General features: G+C 36.4%; 1 long non-coding RNA gene across 1 annotated transcript; it reads left to right on the forward strand.

The window, feature by feature from the left end:
• The first annotated feature begins 10,575 nt into the window (after positions 1 to 10,575).
• On the forward strand, positions 10,576 to 18,856 carry LOC135214378 (uncharacterized). Its single transcript, XR_010314330.1, has 3 exons — positions 10,576 to 10,752; positions 17,995 to 18,117; positions 18,661 to 18,856. It is a non-coding gene; the product is annotated as an uncharacterized LOC135214378 (long non-coding RNA).
• Positions 18,857 to 18,939: the final 83 nt, after the last annotated feature.

Below are 18,939 nucleotides of genomic sequence, written 5' to 3' on the forward strand. Positions count from 1 at the left end.
ACTCAGTAAGCGTGATTTTTTTTTTTGGTGGGGGGGTTGCTAAACAAACATTTTAGAGGATCCTGCTTCAGACTGGAAGACCTTCGCACAAATTCGAACCATATTTTGGACATTTTAGTCTCTGTTAACTGTCTTTAATGAGTGTGAACTGACGCAAGTAGATGAATTTACTTAACAACCATTTGCTCTTAAAGGTATATTTACGGAAAAAAATTTCTATATTTCTTGATTATTGAAGCTTTTTTGTTATCTAGTAATTTCTGAAACGCCAGATGCGTTATAGCCTTCCCGGACAGTGGTAGTAGATACCTCATGGCTATCGTAGGCCTACCTCTGAGACTAACACTGATTTCACACAATAATCGATAGTGGACAAGGTTACTGAAGCCATATATTCTGTAAAAGTAGGGGCGGATATAAGGGGGAGACCATAGACCTGGTCACGTGCCCCCCCCCAACCATTGATATGAACAATTGAACATTGTTTTCTTTCGATAAATCATTATACGTAGCAAAAATTTGCTGTTAATTATCATTTCAACAAAAACAGCAGCAGATATGTGTGTGCATACATATATAACTAATGGTATATATGCACCATATGTGTGTATTTGGTCAACTAATGAAAACAGTCAGAATTGCTAAGTATTTATGAAAGGGCTGTTGCCTTATATAATAAGGCGCCCTATGAGGTTATGTTAGACTTGCGATAATCTTACGCTAAGTCGGTTGGTTATGCACTTCCATACTCATTGGAGTGTCTTGGGGTTTGAGGATAATTTATGAAGTCAGTATCTTCTTTCGTTATGACGACGGAGATGCTTCAACTCATGATATCTTCTTTCTGATGTGAGGTTTCTAGTAGAAAACACGAAGTATAAAAAATAGTTCTATTCTCTGAGATTACATGATGAAGATCAGAGGAAATTTGTACAGGTCTGCCAATGATGATGGCTAATTCAAATCTACATGATGAAGCTTAGGTAAAGACGTACAGGTCTTCTAATGACGATGGCTTGATCGCTTCTGCCAATGATGATGGCTAATTCAACTCTGACTACCATCTCGGTTACAAATCATAAAGGAAGCAGACAGTAGCTCGAACATATGAACATACATACAGATGACATAGTTACAAATCATGTAGGCCGTTTGAATTATAGGTCGTGGTAGTTGTCTCAAGCAGGAAGCTTGGACTAATGTTTTCAAAACAAATGAAGGACCACAGGTGACGGCACGTCATCTTAGCCTACTTTATTGTATACGTCATCTTAGCATACTTTATCATCTCTGGTCTGATCACATTCCTGCAAGCAATCTGGTTGACCTCTTTAGTTTTAGTTTTTTATATATATGGAATAACATTCCATATTTTTATTATGTAATACTTACATAAAAGCTCGGTCGGCTACAAAACCAACCACTGAATATTACTCAAGCTTGACTTGCATTTGACTTATAGGAGTGTGATACAGACACTATGTGAATATATATAGATATATAGAAAATACTTATAAGTAAAAAAAATTCATGGTGTACACAAATACAGATTCAAGTAATAAGATATAAGACATATGCATATGATGATATTCGTAAATGATATTGATCACGTGATATATAATGATACAGTTTTCACTTCATCTCATTAAGATACATATGCTACAGAAAATACTAATGTACCCTGATAATTGCATAGGATAAAGATTAACATGATAAAAATAATATTTTAACTGATAAAAATTCATATGAAGTGATAAAAATTATTAATTTTTATGCAGATTCATTGATTTTTATGCCAACTTTTATATAACTGCAGTTATTGGTAAGATAAAAGGTAACAGATTGATTATAGGCTACCTGATTTGTTTATACATATATATATGGATTCATATAATTATGATCAATATATGTGCACTTAATACAACTGATTAACATAAACGACTAATCTAAGTGATTAATCTAGGTGCACTTTAAATAGATTCCTAGTGCGTACACGCACAGATATATTTCGATTCTGTTATTTATGATATATTTCGATTCTGTTATTTATGATAATTTATATATATAGGATACATGATACTTTATATATAGGATACATGATACTTTATATATAGGATACATGACCGAGGTGATACCCACTGCACATTCTAGTGTTTCGAACAACTTTTCGTCCATTACACAGTTCCAGACAACCACCTATAGCCAAATGAAATGGCCAATTCCAAATGGTTAAAAACAAGGGGAATTGCCTGGGCAGGGTCCAACGTTCTATTTTGTGCTCATACTTTGTCCTCTGCATCCTATGCCATACGAATACGTTCGCGATGAATAAAATCATCCCCAACATGAGTCCTGCGCCAGCAACGTAGGGTTGAATATCCTCTTCGGTCGTAATTGTCGGAAGTATGCCCCTTTTGTAGTCGATTTCTGAAAGCCGCCAGAGCATTCTGCATTAAAAACGAGATTAACGACGGGATACGGGTGTCGGTCCTAGAAGTCCACGAAATAAGCTTGTTCACTTGTGATGGTGCTTATTCCTTTTCACATTGTAGGCGGTTGATACTTCACTGCAGTCGTCCACAGCGACGAACGGGTTTTTGAAGTTGCGATGTGAAACTCTCGTACTGCAGGATACTGTAACCAGGTTCCATTAATCAGCCTGTAAGTGAAATTATACTTGTGACAAGGGCAAAGTAAATTCAGACAACATCCAAATACGGGAGGGAGAAAGCCATTAAGAACCAGACTTAACCCACATGAATTTGCTGATATTTTATGGAATTCAAAAGAGTCAGTTGTACAAACTTTTTTATCCATGGCATTATAACAATGAGTGAACCTATCCAGGTCTCTGATGACCGTAAAAATATCCATAATTATAAAAAATAAACAGATATCAATACGAATCCCAAAGAAAATTCGATATTACTGGTAGTAAGTTACTAGACAAAGAAGTGGAAAACGGAGCTATTTGTAAGATTGCCAGGCAACATAAGAGTCAAAGAGAATATTAAGCATGATTCTGTATATCTCTACGCTTACTGAAATTAAGCTGTGATAAAATCCGATCCTATGTGCCCCTAACAAAAGGTTCATATTCAATTTTCTCGCGCTCATCCTCTGAGGTTAATTTTTAAACTTTAATAGGCAGAAGTTGCAACGAAAAAACCCACTATGTAACTAATTTCTATATAAACTTTGGGTTTTTCAAGAAAATGTGACATTTTCCCATGAATGTGATTTACTTGAATTGTAATAGGCTAATGTTGCAAGTAAATTTTTCATATCCATGACCTGATACTTCTAAATGTCCGTTTACCAATATCATAAGCTGATTTATTGACTCTAATTGTCTATGAGGTTCAGAAAAAATTAATTCATTTTGATGTTATAGAAATTCTGTTTGCTTATTTTGTTCATTAATTTTAAAACGATTGCAATTCCTTAACTAAAGTTGCATTGCACACACGGATAAGAATAGGTTATGGCTATGAACCACATGTGAAGTTCATGAGCTAAGCATTCCTCTCTCCAGCCAACCTGCTTTGCAAGCAGTTTATTGAGGTTAAAAGGAACAATGATGAATAGGCAAACGTGCCAGGCACCTTCAGGACTGATGACGTCATCACCTGGCAGGAGATTGCTCTCAGCCAGTTTAAGAGTTATGTTACTTGCTGTAATAAATACGACTTTAGTACTTCCAAATGATCTTTTTTTGTTTTAATACTCCACTCACACGAGAAGAATGTCTGAAAAAACAGTACCAAAATTGAACAATATAATATTAGTTTCATGTTGGAAATCTGCAAGATTGTAAAATAAATGTAATTATGTTAAATTAGATATTCCTTATTCAAACTAATGAAAAGGGGTTTCCATACAAATTTTATATATACTATTTACCCTGTATTCCTGACTTTAAAATCTCTTTTATTTTTTTATTTATTATTTATTTATTTATTTATATTTTTTTTTCATTGACTACGAATATAAATCACCGGGACAGACAATATGTCAGTAGGTTTTGATATGTGTTTGAACTTTTAGCTTATTTGTCATTAATATCCCTAGTATACTGAATGGACTACTAAACTAAAGCGTTCAAATCTTTACGCATATATATTTGGATATTTTATTAACCTATGGTTACGTTTTGCTTATTGATTTTATCATGATTTCTTTTTTATTATAATTTGTAACCCTTCCAACTTCTTACGGAGTGTATTCTATCGACTCCACTTGTATCCATACTTTTTTATTTATTTATTTATTTATTTATTTATTTATTTATTTTATTTCATTTTTTTATATTTGATAAATTAATGGTTGGCTTGAATATGTGGAAAAGTGTTCTAGCGGCATACCGTATAAGGGTACTTGCAGTATCAATTCTATAGATACAAGATATGAATGATAAAGGTATTTAAAACCGCGAGAACCGCTATAATCCAGTTCGGATCCATTATCACAAGTTTAACTCGTAAGACATGACACTTTCTTATTTATCCGTTCTACCAAACCTATTGACTCTGGGTGATAAAATATGGTATTGGTTTTCTTAATGGAAAGGAATTCACACGAGTTAAGATTATTATTGATTTACACCACCCGAGTCAGAGATTATCATGTGTTGAATTCCATGTTTACTGATTTAGCACTCATAAATATTCCTAGCGCACTCAATTGCGGTGTTTGTTTTTTAGTGCTATTAATTCTATATAACGTGTCAAGGGAACTATTAACACTAAGAAGTGTTTATTTCCTCTGTCAGACTCTTAACTCTGTTAATAATTCTATGTGTATTCTTTCAAGGATTGATTTGGCACGGGATAGGCCCTTAAACTGACAGGTGTCTTAGTGTGTCCCTTGTTTTCATGACACGTGTTACAATTAGTTATGTGCTTTTTATATCTGTAAGCATTGTAGGCCAGTAAAATACTGATTTGGCTTTCTGTGACATAATAGAGAACCCTGGATGACGGAATGCAACCAGTTTAGGACGATTGGTATGAAAGAGATTACTACTACCTGGTTGTTAGTCACCTGCTGTGTTCTTCGGGTTTTCCTCGTCACGGACTTACATATAATATTACATTTGATTACATAATTCTGATACACATACTTTAAACATACTTTTGCTTTAGGGTTTCCGTTCGAAGTGTTTATTGTTTTGCTTAGCTGCTGACCCTGTTTCCGTTCGAAGTGTTTATTGTTTTGCTTAGCTGCTGACCTTGTTTTGTTAAAAGTGTTTATTGTTTTGCTTATTGTTTTGCTTTTAGTCCAATGAATGGTTCTTTGCAGTATGGTGCGGGATTGCGGGATAATGCGTCAGCTATGATATTTGCTTTCCCAGGTATATATCTTAACTTGGCTCCAAAGACTGAATGATTATATGCCAACGAGTTCCTTTGGGATTGTGATTAAAGCCTTTGAAAAACTAGGTAAGTGACTTATGGTCAGTAAGGATTTTAACAGGATAGCCGTAGATTATAAACTTAAAATGTACTAGTGAGTTAACGATACCTAGCCCTTCCTTGCCTATTACTGCATATTTACTTTCAGAGGGCTATAGTTTACGTGAATAAAAAGCTATAGGGAAGAACTGTTTATCATATTGTTGAAGTAGTACCCCTCTTACCCCTTGGTCTGATGCGTCTGTTGCAAAAAAAAAAAATCCTTATTTAAATCAGGGATTTTTAAGGTAGGTGAACTGCATGATTACAATTTTAAGATATCGAACGCCTGTTGATGCTTTTCAGACCATAATAAATCTATGCCCTTCTTCGTAAGATCTGTTAAAGGAGCTATCATGATTGAAGAGTTACATATTTACATACGATTGTAATACCCGCTACAGCGCAAAAGTGCTGTATCCCCCTTTTACGTTAATAGGTACCGGAAAGTTATGAATAGCCGACACCTTACCATGGACTACTTTAAGACCTTGACTAGACACATAAACATGTTCGATTTTAAAAACTCATATTTAGATATTTTACTCTGAGATTATTTTTCTGAGTCTCTATAGCACTAGCTCTAGTTTATGTGAATGTACTTCTAAGGTATTAGAAAAGATTACAAGATCAACCATATAGGCATGTAGGGTATCCCCTAAAAGTCTCCAAACACTATATTGTAATTGGGGCGCAACATAAGCCGGAGGCATACGTAAAAATTGATAATGTCCCCTGAGTGTGCTGAAGGCGGTGTATGAGGTACAATCACTTAGGTAATGGTATCTGGTGAAAGCCTTTAAGTTAGTCCAGCTGGTTAAAAATTTGTTCTGATCTAACAAAGATAAGATATCGTCGGTACATGGCACTGAAAAACGATCGGAAATCGTTTCCTTGTTTAAGCGACAGAAATCTACGCAGATACGCCAAGTCCGATCTTTTATGGCATGATGTTTGAGGGAAAAATTATATGGGCTATTTGATTTCCTAATGACTCCTATTACTAACATTTTTTCAACTTCGTCATTTATCTCTATTTTGAAATTTCATTGGGAGTCTATACGAAGGTATGTATATAGCTTTATGTTTGTCCTTAGACCGTATTCTGTGTTCGATGACATCTGATTCCCCCAGAGATCACTCGCTAGTGGAGAAACATCCTGGTATTCAGATAAAAGATAAAAAAAAATTTCTGCTGAATCACCTCTGCTTGAATGACTTTACGGATATTACTTTAGATAGAGTATAAGAGAGATTCATCTACAACTGGTCGGGCGTGATTAAAAATTAGCAACAATAAAAAATGCGATATTTATATGTATAGGTTTTGTGGATTACTAGATTAACTTGTTGCTGCGAGTCAACCGTGTATAGGGCTTTGTTCGCGGAAATCGTTATATTTTAGAGTGTCGGGAAGGATTAAAATTTCAGGTCCCAGCAAAGTCTTTTTACAAGCACTAAGATATTCGAGGGTGCATGCGTCTCGAGGTTTTTGCATGCAAACTGCGACTGCGGCTGTAGGAGAATTCTGTTGGGTCGTTGAACAATATCACGATTTATGAGACAAATGATTGGTTCTTCTATATAAGTTATTTGATTAACTGTCTCTTTTTGTTCAAAACGGATTTTAATAAGTTAGAAGGTTTATAGAATTTTCCTTTGATAAACATGCCTTATTTGGCAGGAAGTAAGATAATGTTTTTTATAACTATAGAGGTATCTGTAAGCGCTCGCTTATTGTATTAAAATTACGAGAACCTGCTCTGATTACTTGATACAGTCGTGATTCATAGGAAAATTCCTTTTTAATTCAAAAAGGTATTGGCATGAATGATCCAACCTCGCATTTCCCCGCTCTGCTAGAGTCGCTTATTGTGTGGAATGTGCTATGCTTTGAACACTTGGCAGATTTAACTGACCCTGACCGTCTGACTAGATGACACAGTAACCAAGTTTGCTTAAGCACGATTTGTTTGATTCTGATTTTTAGGGCTACTGTTTACCTATTTCTTTTTATAATAATTAGGATTCTTCTCTTTATTACCATCGGCAACGTATTGTGTTTTTAGCATTATGTTGCTGTCGGATACGTAGAAAGCAACGAACATAAGAATAGCTTGAAGTATAAAGAATTGAGCGATTACTATTAAAACATGTTATCTCTACTGCGTTCAATATTAACTGTTTGTACTTGCTGTTGTTTACTTCATTCTTTGCTAAAATTTGAAATAGTGAGGGATCCAGGTCAGCGCATTTAGACATTTTGTTGATTTGTTTATATGAATATTAAGTATGTTAACCTAATGAAAGTGTTTATAGACATGTTATTCCTTGCAATCCAGCCGTATTTTTTAAAGTTGAGTAATTGAGATTCGATTTTTTACGCATAACTAAAGGCTGAAACTGCGATCGGGACTTGCAAAGGAGCATTTATTGTCATGACCCGAAATAGTGTTACCTCTAATTTATCCAGATTTGTGCGGGTGTTCCACTTGTTTTGTGTGTTTTCTTATCACTACGGTGCCTAACTATCCTATCCATGCATCTGTATAATTACAGACGTCCACTGCGTAAACGCATATTCACTGTTTAATATGATTTGTTACGTAAAGAATTAATAATCACCCAAAATGATAAAATTAACACAGTATATGATTATGATATTTCAGTAGAACTTCTGGAAACAGAAACTCAAAAATAAAAACTCGCAGAAGCGAAATCCCGATGATGTAGATAATTTCTACAAAAGTAAGATTAAGAATGTCTCGTAACTTCAGCCACAGGAATAACGAAAATTCGACCTGCAAAGGAAACACTCAGTTACTCCAAATGAATAAAAAAGGTTGTACTTAGCTTGATTTTGTGGGAAGTCACGGTGTTCCGATAACGACACACGGCCTTGGCCCTCCTTCTCTGTTTAGCGGATGACCTGGTTTGGCTTGAGTTTCCCCCGTGCGCGTTGTTCGTTTTTTGGATGATTCGATTCCTTGAAGATCCGATGCCGCAGACGCGTTCGGTTTGTTTCTTGAGGTGCTGGAAGCGCTCAATAAATGATGTTTTCTTGAATGATTCTAATGAGAGACGAAGCTTGCGTTGCCGTAGGAAGAAGACACGTCGGGTTTGTTTCTTGAAGTTATGCACTGCTGAAATCGCTCACTAACGAAAATACTAAGTTGCTTGAAGAATCTGTTGCTTTCGTAGTCGTTGATTTCTGATATGATACATTATTTGTTATTATTCGGAAGACGTTGAAGAGTTCTTGTTGTTTTCTGAAGTCACTCACTAAACGATGATACTAAATTGCTTGAAGAATCTCTTGCTTTCGTCGTCGTTGACTTGTGATATGATACATTATTAGTTATTCTTCGGAAGACGTTGAAGAGTTCTTCTTAGATGCTGCCACCAATGAAAGGGCTGTTGCCTTATATAATAAGGCGCCCTATGAGGTTATGTTAGACTTGCGATAATCTTACGCTAAGTCGGTTGGTTATGCACTTCCATACTCATTGGAGTGTCTTGGGGTTTGAGGATAATTTACGAAGTCAGTATCTTCTTTCGTTATGACGACGGAGATGTTTCAACTCATGATATCTTCTTTCTGATGAGAGGTTTCTAGTAGAAAACACGAAGTATAAAAAATAGTTCTATTCTCTGAGATTACATGATGAAGATCAGGGGAAATTTGTACAGGTCTGCCAATGATGATGGCTAATTCAAATCTACATGATGAAGCTTAGGTAAAGATGTACAGGTCTTCTAATGACGATGGCTTGATCGCTTCTGCCAATGATGATGGCTAATTCAACTCTGACTACCATCTCGGTTACAAATCATAAAGGAAGCAGACAGTAGCTCGAACATATGAACATACACACAGATGACATAGTTACAAATCACGTAGGCCGTTTGAATTATAGGTCGTGGTAGTTGTCTCAAGCAGGAAGCTTGGACTAATGTTTTCAAAACAAATGAAGGACCACAGGTGACGGCACGTCATCTTAGCCTACTTTATTGTATATGTCATCTTAGCATACTTTATCGTCTCTGGTCTGATCACATTCCTGCAAGCAATCTGGTTGACCTCTTTAGTTTTAGTTTTTTATATATATGGAATAACATTCCATATTTTTATTATGTAATACTTACATTTATATATACATGAGATAAATGGAAGTGAGTTGTGGAAGATAAAACGCATATGATTTCAGTGAGTCCTTTTGACTAAGAGGTAAACAACTTAAATCTATAGGCCTAGACTTTTATAGGCCTACCTATTAGGCTAGTATGACGATGCTTTCAGAATCTGCACCTAAGCAGTAATGGATCTAGGTCTGGAACTGTTTAATTTAGGCCGATAGTCAGATGTGAATTTCTTACGTTGACAAGTTTTGGTTGTAAGTTTATATAAATATACTTAATAATGGGTGTTGAAAGTGTTTGAAATATACGCTGTTCCAGTATAGGAAACCTAGAATGTCAGTTACCTCCCTCATTTCATATTAAATGAATAAAATTTCTGCTATTTACCACAAATACGTGAAGATTACACTTTACACTAGTTTACGTATGAATTTTTAACGTCAAAGTATAAAGAAAATGTAAGATTTAGGTATAACTAAAATTTTCTTTTAGCTTTTTTACTGCCATACGATTGAATAGGTATTATTACTTTAAATATGCAATCTTGATTTCTTTTTAAGAGAGTCCACTGTCATTTTAAATCAGTTTTAAATAATATCAAGACACAATACATAAAATCTAAGTGAAAATGCGCTTATAGGTTCAGTAAATATGGGCAAATTTAAATATTTCAATTCAGCTTAACTCTCTAGTGGTTAACCTCCAGTTAATGGTATATGAACGATCTGGAATTCTGGAAATGATTTGTTTACAGCGTATACCTAATTAATAGGAAGATTTTTTTTTATAAAACATATTGTCGTCTCTCCTTAGATAGTTTAGTTAGAAAGAGAATAATAACTATTAAATACTATATCTTTCATGCAAAATTGCTGAATCTCGCAGTTAGTCCTTCCGACTAACAGATGTCGCTGCATGACGTCACGTAACACCTACTGGAAAATATGGAGTGCATTCCTCCAGACTCCCTGTTCACCTTTCAGCCAATCAGGAGTGCTTCCACAGCAGGAATTGACACGCAATTACTCGTGATTGGTTGAAGTCTGGCTAGAGGACGTTTGTCTAACTGGCGACTTCGCCATTTTTGTGTTTCTTGGTGTTCCTTGAAGGAGAATAGGACGAAGATATGAAGTGAAAATTTTAATTTTTGTGTGTGAAGGTAAGGACTCTTTGATGGTTTAGTTTTTGAGTAGTGGTGAGCTGAGTATTAAAGGGAAATATATATTTTTTTTGGGAATGAAGGACATGCATTTGTGGCAAACTGGAACCATTTTTATCATTGTTACGTATTGAGAGGTAATTTTACGTGGTAGTATTAACTGATTTTAATTTGTGACTAGTGATGTCTAATTGTAGTCTGTGGCAATTTGTTTATAAAAATAGAGCGTAGAGCAGTCTTTTGAATGTAAATTTCCTAAAGTTTTAGGATAATAAGGATTAATACACTTTCCCGTCGTAAATATTTGCCAAATGCTTAAAGTAATGGTATTCTTTGGAATAAAACTCCTACTGGTAAAGTTCGTAATAGTTCAGAGTTTGTAATGGATTTTAGAATGTTGTGGGCTCATTTTGCTTATTAAATGTGATCAAACTAAAGGCCTGTCTACACGAGTGGGCCTGATCGGCGTGCTCCGGGGTCGAGTGGGCCTGATCGGCGTGCTCCGGGGTCGAGTGGGCCTGATCGGCGTGCTCCGGGGTTGACGGGCAAATTCTGGTGGGCTTACGTGTGAATGTTGAGGCGATGGAGAGGTGGGCGTGCCCGACGATGCCAGTTGTGTGTTCAGTGCAGTCTGAGAAACATAGTGTAGCATGATAATTGTTTTGTGTGTGATGAAAAAGAAGAGAATATGGTGCAAAGAATGGCTCGGTAAAAGAAATTCATATGGTTAACGTACGTCTGCCAGGGTCGAAGCTCAAGCCATCGGGCACCACCATGGTGATTTTGCTCCAAGACCCATCGGGCAATTTGATGGTTTGCCCGTCAAGTGTGCCCGTTAGAGGGGAGGTCCGCCGATCAGACTCGGTCGTGTGGACAGGCCTCAAATAATTGGGTAATATTCGTACGTTGAGGTGAACCAGGCTTTTGGGTTTATGAATAACCAAAACATTTTGATTGCAATTTTACACTGTTATTTATGAGTAAGCTGGCGTTATGTCAACACGGGCTCTTTTTCAGAGAGGAGCCCATAAGTGTAGTTTCTATGAGGTGAAGTTGATATGGAATAAATTTCTTACGACTGATGGTCGCGCTAGTGAAGTGATTGCAAGATTGCAAACCTTTCAATCTTGATATGTGATAGTTTGTCAATGCTTTTGCAAATAATTTATTGCAGATGGTCGCACTAGTGAAATAAAGGATTCTGGCAAGATTGCAAACCTCTTTTAACCCTAAGGTGCCAGATGGAAAAAAGTGACTGGTCCTGGATAATCAGGATGGAAAAATGGATTTGAGTTTTAAATACGTAACGAAGCTGACTGGAAGATAGTTAAAATTTTCGGAGTTGTGCTTAGTTAAAAGCTTTGATACTTTTGAGCCTGTTGGGGCGGGGATGGGTGGGGGCTGGTACTAGACCATATGGAATAGTGAAGTGAGGGTGATGTGGAATAAAAGGTAACTTTATGACAATGTAAAGGTTCTGTTAATACATTGACTTTGAGCACAGTTAATATTGTTAGTATCCGAAGACTTGCAATAGCATTTGAGGACTTACAATAGAGTTACTGTTTTGGGCCTTGCAATCAGGTTATTAACTGAGGTCGTGCAATCAGATAGTATATGTGGACTTGCAATAGTTCGTCTGAGGTCTTGCAGATCTTCACTTTCGTGTTTCAATATGACTTGTGAATTCTGTATCAAAGTTAATGTTGTTCTGGTCAAGCTACAACATTTCAGTGGCGAGGCTGAATTCTTCTGTTATTGCGTCGATTAAACAATATTTTGCCGACACCAATAACAGCAATTCGTAGCTGTAACCAGAATGATCCCCCAGAGGGTGAAAATCTTATAATTAATAATGATTGTTTTATATCCATCTACTGAGCAATTTTGTGACTCATACCTCATTGGGCTAGTGGTCATATACGAATGCAGGACAATGAGTAAAGTAACCGATATAATAATTATTGCTATAATGTGGTGCAAATGGTGATATTCGAGGGATGATAAACGGCACTGTAAGTCGCATATATAAGGGAAAATGGCGTACGCAGGCTTACTTTCCGCTGTACAGAGAACTTTGCGAAAAATCCTGCTGGCTCGGTATCTGCTGAGGGAGTGTTAATTAACCACTCTTAGCCTGGTAGTTTCTGCTATTTCTAGAGATCTCTGTAGTCTTCAACCCAGCATTTTATGTTTGGAATTAGATGTAAATACCCATACCGTTTAATCTTACCAGCTTAGATTATATAACTGTTTATTGATAGGCTTATTTAAAAAAAAATTTGCTTTCATACTTTCTTTCATACTTTCTTTCAAGTAACCCATCCGTCTCTTGTGAATTAATTTGCGTAGCGTATGGTAAAGCTTACGTAAGTTATTGAGCTCAACTTGGTGGTTGCTGCTTTACTAAGCTCAACTTGATGGTCGCTATTTTTTAAAAGCTTAATTGTGGTGGTCGCGATTTTCTTAAGCTTAATTTTGGCGGTCGGTTTTTCTTAAGTTTAATATTGGTGGCGCCTCTTTTTCTAAGCTTAATTTTGGTTGCTGCAGTTATCCTAAGATTAATTCGATGCTGTTCCCCTAAGCTTAATTTTGGTGGTTGCTGGTTTTCTAAGCTTAATTTTGGTGGTGTTTTTTTTCTAAGCTTAATTTTGGTGGTTGTTTTTTTCTAAGCTTAATTTTGGTGGTTGCTGTTTTTCTAAGCTTAATTATGGTTACTGCAGTTTTCCTAAGATTAATTTGACGTTGTTCCCCCCAAGGTAAATTTTGGTGGTTGCTGTTCCCCTAATGTTGAATTTTGTGGTCGCTGTTCCCCTAAGCTTAATTTGGCTGTTTGATGTGTTTCCAAGTTTAATTTTGGTGGTTTAACAGCTTTTGCAAATTAGTTTTGGTGGTTTTAACAGCTTTTGAAAGCTAAATTTTGGTGGTTAAAGATTTCAAAAGCTTAATTTTGGTGGTTGACAGCTTTTGCAAGCTAAATTTTGGTGGTTGACAGCTTTTGCAAGCTAAATTTTGGTGGTTGACAGCTTTTGCAAGCTAAATTTTGGTGGTTGACAGCTTTTGCAAGCTAAATTTTGGTGGGTAAAGATTTCACAAGCTTAATTTTGGTGGGTGACAGCTTTCGCAAGCTAAATTTTGGTGGTTGACAGCTTTCGCAAGCTAAATTTTGGTTGACAGCTTTCGCAAGCTAAATTTTGGTGGTTGACAGCTTTCACAAGCTAAATTTTGGTGGTTGACAGCTTTCGCAAGCTAAATTTTGGTGGTTGACAGCTTTCGCAAGCTAAATTTTGGTGGTTGGACAACCTTTTTGCAAGCTTGAATTGTGTCTTGACAGCCTTTTCAAGCTGAAATGTTTTGGTGGTTGACAGCTTTTGCAAGCTGAATGTTGGTGGTTGACAGCTTTTGCAAGCTGAATGTTGGTGGTTGACAGCTTTTGCAAGCTGAATGTTGGTGGTTGACAGCTTTTGCAAGCTGAATGTTGGTGGTTGACAGCTTTTGCAAGCTGAATGTTGGTGGTTGACAGCTTTTGCAAGCTGAATGTTGGTGGTTGACAGCTTTCGCAAGCTGAATGTTGGTGGTTGACAGCTTTCGCAAGCTGAATGTTGGTGGTTAACAGCCTTCCTAAGCTTACATTTGCTGTCGTTGCTATAAATGTCCTTATTTCGGAAAATATTTTTACCAATTTTAACCAGGCATTGCATATGGTACCTTTTGTTCAAAATATCTAACAATAAGCCGAAATAAATTAATCTGAAATTAGCCAAATGCAGTCTTATAAAATGTAGTAACATTTTTTAGTTAAAATTTGAAGATAGTTTTACAAAGTGTGGTACTTCTAAGCCCTCATTTCGTGGTAAAGTAGACTATGGCAGTTTTACAAAGTGTGGTACTTCTAAGCCCTCATTTCGCGGTAAAGTAGACTATGGCAGTTGACGTTTTCCTACGTTATTTTACTTACTGAACAAGAATTTAAAGTAATATTTATTCGGACGACTGTAATTAACCCCCAGGGGCCAGTACTAAACACAGCAAAATACTTTGGACGCCCCAAATTCCCAATCCTTAGTGGATGTCGCATCCGCGGTTACGTTCCTTGCAGTCCGTGCGGAACTATTCTTTAGAATTACCCTGCAAGGAACGTAACCGCGGATACGACATCCGCAAGGGATTGGGGCATCCAAAGTATTTCGCTGTGTTTAGTACTGGCCCCTGGGGGTTAATTACAATCGTCCGAATAAATATTACTTTAAATTCTTGTTCGGTAAGTAAAATAACGTAGGAAAACGTCAACTGCCATAGTCTACTTTACCGCGGAATGAGGGCTTAGAATTACCCAATGACACCCAAATTAATGTACATTGTACTTGTGTGTATCTGGATGAGAATGTCTAGATTTGTGCATTTATCAAGGTCCGTCAGGTTGGTCTGAAATGCCATGCGGGCTACACTATAGCTTTTGGTATTTTGGTTAAATTTTGTAGCTTTTGTTTTGGAAGAATTTCTATAAATCTCACCACCTCTCAGATGTATCCAGACTTCGCAGAAAATCTCCACGTTTAGTAGGTGTCTTGGAACCTCTATTGCTGTAGGGACTTGATTGTAGTTTGCTTTATCCAATGTACCCTTTAGCACTGCCTTTTAGTGGTAGGTCGTTTTTGGAGCAAAAAAATTTACCAATATAGATTTAGCCTGATTCTTCTGCATTTAGCAAAATAGTTCCTTCAAAGCTCATATGCCTAGCTGCTGCTTGTCAGCAGACTAATGAAAATTGCAATACTGGATGTTTTTTTGTCAGTCTTTGATCTATTAAGGAAGCCTGATGTGAGTTACTAAAAATTCTTCCAAATTTGGGGTCTAATTGATACCTTTGGTTCTCAAGCTTAAGAATTGCAATAAACCGTTCCTTATCTGCAACTGAACTGGATTTAGATTAACTGTACATAGAGGGTAGGTACTCTATGGAAAATTAATACATTAAACGAAGGTTACCTCTGTGTCGAGGTTAGACGACTAGACCTATTTAAAAAGATCGGTCGCTGGTTCTGTCATAAAATGACATGTCAGTTCATGGAAGTAGTGATATCTTAAGCAAACACGATACCTAATGTTGCTCTGCAAATTTGAAGTATTTTGGGTGTAGGTACTCGTAGATTTTATCAATAGGCTTTAGGTTAAATTTATGCTAAAGAATTTACAGACTCAAATAGCTTTTTCTTTTCGGATGGTGACTGATTCCACCAGACAGTTCCAGAGGAGTTTTCTGGAAAGCTGAATCTTCCAGTTACAAACAAATTTACCAGACAGTTCCAGAAGAGTTTTCTGCAGAGAAATATTCCAATTACAAGCAAGTTACCAGACAGCTCCAGAGGAGTTTTCTGTAAAGTTAAACCTTCCAGTTACAAGCAAATTTACCAGACAGCTTTAGATTAGTTTTCTGGAAAGCTAAATCTTCCAGTTTCAAGCAAATTTACCGTAGATTATCTCTTGTCCAGTACATATTTAAACTGGAATAATGATGATTAACCCTGAATCGAAGAAATGGCGACCATGGTTTTGGTTATGCATAGAAATGTGAATTTTATGAATAAACAATTGTATTTCAAACTTAAGTTTAATAAAGTTGACCCCAGTGTTCAACCTAGGGACAGTTTAATTCCCAGAGCTCGACATGAGTTTCATTTTTGTGGGTAAAATGATGTAAATAAGCTTTCAATAGGATTTCTCTACACTTTTCGAGGAAAGCATGACAACTAAGTTTTTACTGCGAGACTAGCCAGGAGTGAGCATACATTTTATGATTAGTCAGTATTGTTGGTGAAAAGTGTATTTTTAATCTTGTTTCTGGTGGTAAATGTAAGTATGATTAATCCAGGCTGCTACCTTAATTCAAGTTGTTGTTGTATAGATTTACTGAAGAAGTGCCAGATATAAATTGAGTAGCTGGCTATATCGTCAAATTGCATTAAAGCATTTGGGTTAATTAAATGTAATGGTTACACGATACACTGGAAAGAATTTAAACATAACATGCTACACTGGAAAGAATTTGTTGGTAAACTCTGAATGTCTGGAATTCTGTAGTACCCCTGTTTTCCAGAGTCTTTGGTTATGGCCTTCAATGCACTGTCCAGATGGAGGGTAGCATTTGACTTCATTCCCACTCATGAGCTGGGAACTTTTCCTTGAGGCAAGATAGATGCATAGGTGAAGTAAAGTACCATATCAATGCTAGACACCTCGTCAAAGATTTGACTAGTTTTGGCCAAGTCTGCGTGCCCTTTAGTGTCTGATGGTATGCATTGGCATTGTTCCTGTCCTGTGGTTGTTTTTATCCAAGGTCCCTTGATGCTTTATCATTCTTACAACTTGATGCCCCTTTCATTTGAGGTTAAGTTGGCTGTTGGATTTGAGATAAATATCTCGTCTGTACATGATTGTCTTCTGATTTGGGAAGTGTGGTATATTTGCCGTTTCAGACTTTGTACACATTTCCCGCCACTGTGTTCGGTCAAACTGTCTCAAATCTTTGTTTTATTCTGAACATTCAGGGTTTCTGGTTAAGTTATCAGGAGCACAGACACACTGTTAATTGAATGTACGGTACTGTTTTAGTATCTATTATGGCTCATTCACAAGTGTTTCTGGTTATTGATCACTTCTCATTTGCTACTGTCGTACTAGGCCTACCAATAATTATTTTTCCAGACTTCAGTCTCTCATATAGGCTCCTCTCGGGCTGGCACTAGGCCTACTGGAGACTATTTTACTCTAATAAATTTTTGGTCTATACTTTTTTGGTCATGTTAGTTAAAATGTGCAGGATAAGAAATAAATGAGAAATTCAAAGACTTCATTCCTTAAATATTCCTACACCACTACCTACTACTACGTAGGATGTTGAATTCTCTCTGTTGGCAAAATTGAGATGCGATGTGGTTGTATAAAGTTCTGGCTGCCTCTGGACCTTCAAGTAGGGTTTGGTTTTTGCTCCATAATCCAAAACAGTAGATTGTTGTCTTTAATTGAATTAAAACTGATGGAATTTTTCAAGGTAGATGACCGAAAGGCTGAAATTACTTGGTATGCAATGGGGCTAGGGCTGAACTATTTATAGGACTAATATAGGGTATACAATTAATCATTGATGAAGTTCATTTGATTGACCTCAATGCCATATTCAGTTTAGCAAAACTTGTAAATTTTTAAGTGTATATTTGATTAATTACTGATCTAATGTTGTAGGTGAATGCTGAACTGTAGGTGAATGCTGAACATTATAGTCAGCAGTGGAGTTTCATCTAACTACTACAGGTTTCAAGATGGGAAACTGCACTAGACATTAACCCAACAAGTGTATTGAGCCAGGTAAGAGAATGAGGATGGCTTAAGTTGAGAAACTTGTGGTAGTGCTTTTCACTCTCGAAGTTGGGCTAAGTTTACCAAGTTAGAGTATTTTTTATTTAAAGGTTACCAGATTTGACTTTTCACTTTTGATGTTGGCAAAGTTTTTGATTGATTATGAAATCTTTTAGGTCTTGATTATTCAGCGCCCTTTACCAAGTTCAGAGTACTTTTGTTTAATATATATTTGTCCTTACAAGTTACTAGACTTGATTATGTTCGTAGAGAAAGTGTCACGTACTACATCGTGTATTTTCCGAGTTACTTTTAAAGGCCTTTCCATTGTGTTGCGTATTTTTGTTACTTTTAGAGTCTACATTAAATTGTGCATTGGCTACCTTTCTAGTCAATGTAGGGCCTATTACATTGTATTTGTCAAGGTTATTTATTTTTCAATGTTACTTTTAAATTTCAACGTTACTTTAAAGTCTTTAAGTATGTGAAGTAATTCAAAGTATGCTGCTTGAACAGTATCGACCTGATTAAAGCACTTATTTAATTTTTCAGGAACGTGAAGAATCCAGGTGGGTTTCAGTTTTTATTTAGTGGACAACAATCAAGAGCAAATTCACCAGTGTCTCCCGTACATCAAGATAAATATAACTATGTTGAATGGATGGTTTTATCAGTCACTGGTTCCTGTGCTGACAAACCAATTGAAACGGGCCGGGTTTAAAACTACTTCAGAAAAGAGTCGGCCGAATGGTGTTTAAATATCCAGATATGAAGGGTGATCTAGCGAAGGGGTTCAAAACTTCATAAAGAGTCTACCAAATGGTGTCAAAA

This window comes from Macrobrachium nipponense, chromosome 45, assembly GCF_015104395.2.
Source record: "Macrobrachium nipponense isolate FS-2020 chromosome 45, ASM1510439v2, whole genome shotgun sequence".
NCBI lineage: Eukaryota > Metazoa > Arthropoda > Malacostraca > Decapoda > Palaemonidae > Macrobrachium > Macrobrachium nipponense.